General features: G+C 39.9%; 1 protein-coding gene across 5 annotated transcripts in view; it reads left to right on the top strand.

Moving 5' to 3' along the window:
• LOC129741867 (uncharacterized) overlaps nt 1-6,625 on the top strand; it is a 544,810-nt gene that overhangs the window by 31,058 nt on the left and 507,127 nt on the right. The gene's annotated exons all lie outside the window — the stretch shown is intronic.

Raw genomic sequence — 6,625 nt, 5'->3', positions numbered from 1 at the left:
TCTTTTTATTATTTGTGTATGTCTTTCAATGGGAATGCGCTGCCCTGCCACAGATAAGACGTGTTACTTTTGGGCTTGAAGAGGTAAAAGTGCGTGCTACCGGGTGTTTGTTTCTGATTTTTTGGGTACGGGAAAATATTTCATGTTTTGGTTTGAAACATCTGGGTCGAAATGCAACGGTCACGAAGGGCGGACATTTAATTGGGCGTGAGTTGGTAAATTTTGTTTGCTTTCGAAGGTTTTATCCACAAACACGTACAAATGACACGAAAAGATAAGTCTTTTCGATAAGAATTGTCATTTTTTTTTTTAAATATTTCAATGGAACGTAACTTCAGGAACTCTCGCGATGATCGTTTCAGCAAGCATTGAGAGAGTATAAACTTTAAAATAAAATCTCTGAAGAATCTGAATCAGGAACTCTTGGTAGTCAAATACTTAGGGATGAACTTTTGTAAAACTCTTCTTAAGAAATAAGATGTATTCCCTCAGTAACTTTGGGATGTACCCTCATGAACTCTGGGATGTACTCTCAGGAACTCTGAAGAATCCCTCAACATATGTATGAGAAGAATCTCTACAAATTTCACTTAGATATCCTAGATTTACTTAGAAACTATAGAGAGTCTCCTCAGGATCCCTTGAGAGATTCCCCTTAAAAACTTTAGAAATCCCTGAGGAACTCTCAAGAAGAACGCACAGAGAATCGGTTCAAGAATTCTGGGAATGTGCTACAAATTGTAGAAATTCCCTAAAGGAATTTTTGAAAGTGCCTACAGGAGAGCACTCAGGAACAATTATGTGACCCCTCAGGAACCCTTTAGAGTTTTTTTAAGGAAGTCATGGTCATCCTTCAAGAATTCCAGAGATCTTCTCAGGAATTCCAGAGAGTCCCCTTAGAAACTCCAGAGAGTCCCCTTAGAAACTCCAGAGAGTCCCCTTAGGAACTCCAGAGAGTCCCCTTAGGAACTCCAGAGAGTCCCCTTAGGAACTCCAGAGAGTCCCCTTAGGAACTCAAGAGAGTCCCCTCAGGAACTCCAGAGAGTCCCCTCAGGAACTCCAGAGAGTCCCCTCAGGAACTCCAGAGAGTCCCCTCAGGAACTCCAGAGAGTCCCCTCAGGAACTCCAGAGAGTCCCCTCAGGAACTCCAGAGAGTCCCCTCAGGAACTCCAGAGAGTCCCCTCAGGAACTCCAGAGAGTCCCCTCAGGAACTCCAGAGAGTTCCCTCAGGAACTCCTGAGAGTCCCCTCAGGAACTCCTGAGAGTCCCCTCAGGAACTCCAGAGAGTCCCCTCAGGAACTCCTGAGAGTCCCCTCAGGAACTCCAGAGAGTCCCCTCAGGAACTCCAGAGAGTCCCCTCAGAAACTCCAGAGAGTCCCCTCAGAAACTCCAGAGAGTCCCCTCAGGAACTCCAGAGAGTCCCCTCAGGAACTCCAGAGAGTCCCCTCAGGAACTCCAGAGAGTCCCCTCAGGAACTCCAGAGAGTCCCCTCAGGTACGTACTCCAAAGAGTCCCCTCAGGTACTCCAAAGAGTCCCCTCAGGTACTCCAGAGAGTCCCCTCAGGAACTCCAGAGAGTCCCCTCAGGAACTCCAGAGAGTCCCCTCAGAAACTCCAGAGAGTCCCCTCAGGAACTCCAGAGAGTCCCCTCAGGAACTCCAGAGAGTCCCCTCAGGAACTCCAGAGAGTCCCCTCAGGAACTCCAGAGAGTCCCCTCAGGAACTCCAGAGAGTCCCCTCAGGAACTCCAGAGAGTCCCCTCAGGAACTCCAGAGAGTCCCCTCAGGAACTCCAGAGAGTCCCCTCAGGAACTCCAGAGAGTCCCCTCAGGAACTCCAGAGAGTCCCCTCAGGAACTCCAGAGAGTCCCCTCAGGAACTCCAGAGAGTCCCCTCAGGAACTCCAGAGAGTCCCCTCAGGAACTCCAGAGAGTCCCCTCAGGAACTCCAGAGAGTCCCCTCAGGAACTCCAGAGAGTCCCCTCAGGAACTCCAGAGAGTCCCCTCAGGAACTCCAGAGAGTCCCCTCAGGAACTCCAGAGAGTCCCCTCAGGAACTCCAGAGAGTCCCCTCAGGAACTCCAGAGAGTCCCCTCAGGAACTCCAGAAAGTCCCCTCAGGAACTCCAGAGAGTCCCCTCAGGAACTCCAGAGAGTCCCCTCAGGAACTCCAGAGAGTCCCCTCAGGAACTCCAGAGAGTCCCCTCAGGAACTCCAGAGAGTCCCCTCAGGAACTCCAGAGAGTCCCCTCAGGAACTCCAGAGAGTCCCCTCAGGAACTCCAGAGAGTCCCCTCAGGAACTCCAGAGAGTCCCCTCAGGAACTCCAGAGAGTCCCCTCAGGAACTCCAGAGAGTCCCCTCAGGAACTCCAGAGAGTCCCCTCAGGAACTCCAGAGAGTCCCCTCAGGAACTCCAGAGAGTCCCCTCAGGAACTCCAGAGAGTCCCCTCAGGAACTCCAGAGAGTCCCCTCAGGAACTCCAGAGAGTCCCCTCAGGAACTCCAGAGAGTCCCCGCAGGAACTCCAGAGAGTCCCCGCAGGAACTCCAGAGAGTCCCCGCAGGAACTCCAGAGAGTCCCCTCAGGAACTCCAGAGAGTCCCCTCAGGAACTCCAGAGAGTCCCCTCAGGAACTCCAAAGAGTCCCCTCAGGAACTCCAGAGAGTCCCCTCAGGAACCCCAGAGAGTCCCCTCAGGAACTCCAGAGAGTCCCCTCAGGAACTCCAGAGAGTCCCCTCAGGAACTCCAGAGAGTCCCCTCAGGAACTCCAGAGAGTCCCCTCAGCAGCTCCATAGAGTCCTCTAAGGAACTTCAAAGAGTCCTCAGGATTCCCAGTCAGACCTCTCAGAAATTTCTTCTTCTCAGAGATTCTTCTTGGAAACTCTAGAGCGTCGCCTCTGAATTTCCAAAAAGACCCTTCATGAACTCTATAGAATCTTCTTAGGAACTCTTTATAGTGCTCAGGAACGCTCTCAAGACCCATAGAAACCCGTAAGAAGTTACACTGTATGAAATCCTGTCTTAAATTTTGGAGAGCTCTCTAAGCTACTTCCGAAGGCTTAAAAGTTCCTCCAAAATTTTTTGAAATGCACTTCAAAAAATTGTCATTTTGAAATAAAATTGGTTTGCGGCTTCTAAGTTGTTTCATTTATTGACCTTTTCTGTTTTATTCTAAAATTTTTATGGTACTTACTTACTTGCTTCATAATTGTTTTAGCATTTGGCGGACAGCCTTAACTGTACCCAGAAAACCACATCTCGTAATGATACATCCGGTTGGCCGTTGTCCAAACGCCTACGGTTCAATTACTTTCCCGTGTACAAATTTTGGGTTCCCGAGACCAGTAACGAAAAGAAGGAAAAAAAAAACTAGGCTGCAATTGACGGTTGAAAAAAGCCCCAACCCGGGGGAGCCCGAAAGTCATAAATGTGGGACGCGAGCGAGCACTTTCGCTTTATGCGCGGTCGATTTGAACCATATATTCTTCATTTATGTGCCTCCTTCTTTTTTGTGGCTGCCTTCAACTTTCGTCTTTCTGGGAGGCCGTTTGTTCTCATTGCGGTCAAGACAACCGCCGGGCCAGATCAGACCCAGCAGACAGAAGAAGGCGGAGGTCGTCCACATAAGGTGACCTATAAGCTTTTCGGTGATGGCGTCCGGCTTTCCCCTCTTCCGAGACAATTACTGTGCTGCAAGATTTCTGTACTTACGGGACACATCTTAGGGAAGAAATTGCAGCAGTTTCTTCTTGCGGAAGTTAGGGTGTTTCGAAACTGAAAAGATCAGAACGGTTAAAAGTTTTATCAGCCTAAAATTGAAGCTCGAGTCGCATAAAACGCACGTGAAAGTCCCCTCATCGTTCATATCATGTACGATGTTGAGAATTCAAATGACATTCAAGTTACCCGATTACAATTTCTCCTGAAAAACTTTTTTCAACTTCTATGGAACTACAAAAACGTTAAAACCATGTAGATATTGAATTTTTTTATTATTTTGAACCACCCTAAAGGAACAACAGAAAAAAATTTTGCGTGTACGGGTCAATGATTGAAGTGGCCCACCAAACAACAAACGTGTGAGAAAATTGACCCAGTTTTGTTTGATTTGGTTTCGTCTCTTCGTCATCGCCGAGAAGAGCACCAGCCAAGATTGAAAAGCTAATTTTTGGTTGTAATTGGGATGGTCAAGGTGGTCAATTTCTTCTTCGGGAATCGCATTCCCGATTTACTTTTACCTTCGCGTTGGTTGTTTTTTCGTCTCTCAGTGGTCAGTTGGGTGGGAAGTAAACTTGGGAGAAGTTGAAGGCTGCGTTTCAATAAAATTTAGGCCTGGAGCGCCGAAATTATGACGGATGTGAGTCGTAACTCCGTCGTCGTTGTCAGTCTCAGTGTGTCGGTAGTTTAAGGTTGAGCTTTTCTTTTCTGGGGTAATCGTCAAATGCGCTGGCTGGACTAAACTTTCGCTTGAGGTTTTTTTCTGTTACCTACTTCTATTTCTTCCTTCCATGGGTGTAGAGGGAATGTGTGTCACTTGCGGGGTTCTGTGGGATGTTTTTTTTTAGAGTTTCTTTTTATTACAGCAAATAATGAGTTTGAGTAGTTTCTTGAGATGCCAGAGTTTCCTCAAGCCTTTTTCTTAGATAGATTGTTTGATATGTTTTGTGTCTGCACAAAGCACAAAAATCACAAAAATAACAAAAATGACAAAGATGACAAAAATGACAAAATTGACAAAAATCACAAAAATCACAAAAATGTTAAAAATGACAAAAATTACAAAAATTACAAAAATTACAAAAATTACAAAAATTACAAAAATAACAAAAATGAAAAAAATGTCAAAATGACAAAATGACAAAAACGACCGTAATGACAAAAATGACAAAAATTACAAAAATTACAAAAATTACAAAAATTACACAAATGACAAAAATGAAAAATGTCAAAAATGACAAAAATGACAAACTGACAAAAATGACAGAAATGATAAAAATGACAAAAATGACAAAAATAACAACAATAACAAAAATGAAAAAAATGACAAAATGACAATATGACAAAAATGACAAAAATGACAAAAATGACAATAATGGCAAAAATGACAAAAATGACATAAATGACAAAAATGACACAAAAATGATACAAAAATGACAAAAATCACAACAAATGACAAAAATGACACAAAAATGAGAAAAATTACAAAAATGAGAAAAATGACAAAAATGACAAAAATGACAAAAATGACAAAAATGACAAAAATGACAAAAATGACAAAAATGACAAAAATGACAAAAATGACAAAAAATGACAAAATGACAAAAATGACAAAAATGACAAAAATGACAAAAATGACAAAAATAACAAAAATGAAAAAAATGAAAAAAATGACAAAATGACAAAAATGACCGAAAGACAAAAATTACAAAAATTACAAAAATTACAAAAATTACAAAAATTACAAAAATACAAAAATTACAAAAATTACAATAATTACAAAAATGATAAAAATGACAAGAATGACAAAAATGACAAAAATGATACAAAAATTATACAAAAATGACCAAAATCACAACAAATGACAAAAATGACATAAATGACAAAAATGACCAAAATCACAACAAATGTCAAAAATTATAAAAATGACAAAAATGATAAAAATGACACAAATGACAAAATTGCCAAAAATGACAAAACGACAAAAATGACAAAAATGACAAAAATGACATAATTGACAAAAATTACAAAATGACAAAAATGACAAAAATTACAAAAATTACAAAAATTACAAAAATGACAAAATGGCAAAAATGACAAAAATGACAAAAATTACAAAAATTACAAAGATGCCAAAAATGACATAAATGACATAAATGACATAAATGGCATAAATGACATAAATGACATAAATGACAAAAATGACATAAATGACATAAATGACACAAAAATTTAAACAAAAATGACAAAATCGACAAAAATGACATAAATGAGCAAAATGACAAAAATGACACAAAATGAAACAAAAATGACACAAAAATGATACAAAAATGACACAAGATGACACAAAAATGACAAAAATTACAAAATTTTACTTTAGTCAATTTTGACAAAAATTAAAAAATTCACTCTTGTTACTCATGTCAATCCTTGTTTTTTTTTGTCAGTTTTATCCATTTTAGCAATTTCTTTAATTTTGTTTGGTTTTGTCAAATTTGTTAATTTTATTTATGTGGTCAATTTTGTCCCTTTTATGAATTTTTTTTTTCAAATTTTGTCACATTAATTTTTTTGACCTTTTGTCAATTTTGGCCTTTTTTCATGCTTGTCGAATTTGTCAATTCTATAATTTTTTTTCAAATTTTAGTCAATCTTTAGTCAAATTGATAAAATTCTCTATAATTACTAAATTGACAAAAATTTCAAATTTGCAAACTCGACTAAATTGATAGAAATGTCTAAACGACAAAATTCTTAAAATTGTGATATTTATCAAAATTTTGAAAATCAATTGTTAATTTGACCGGAACTCAATATTTCTTAAAACCTTAATAATTTTTAGATTTTCAACAAAGTTTTTTTTCGAGAATTTTTAATTCAAAAACAGCAAACTAATACTAAATAGAATAGTAGAAACA

This window comes from Uranotaenia lowii, chromosome 1, assembly GCF_029784155.1.
Source record: "Uranotaenia lowii strain MFRU-FL chromosome 1, ASM2978415v1, whole genome shotgun sequence".
Taxonomy (NCBI): Eukaryota; Metazoa; Arthropoda; class Insecta; order Diptera; family Culicidae; genus Uranotaenia; species Uranotaenia lowii.
The sequence above is the reverse complement of the archived record's forward strand: the minus strand, read 5'-3'. Positions and strand labels throughout refer to the sequence as shown.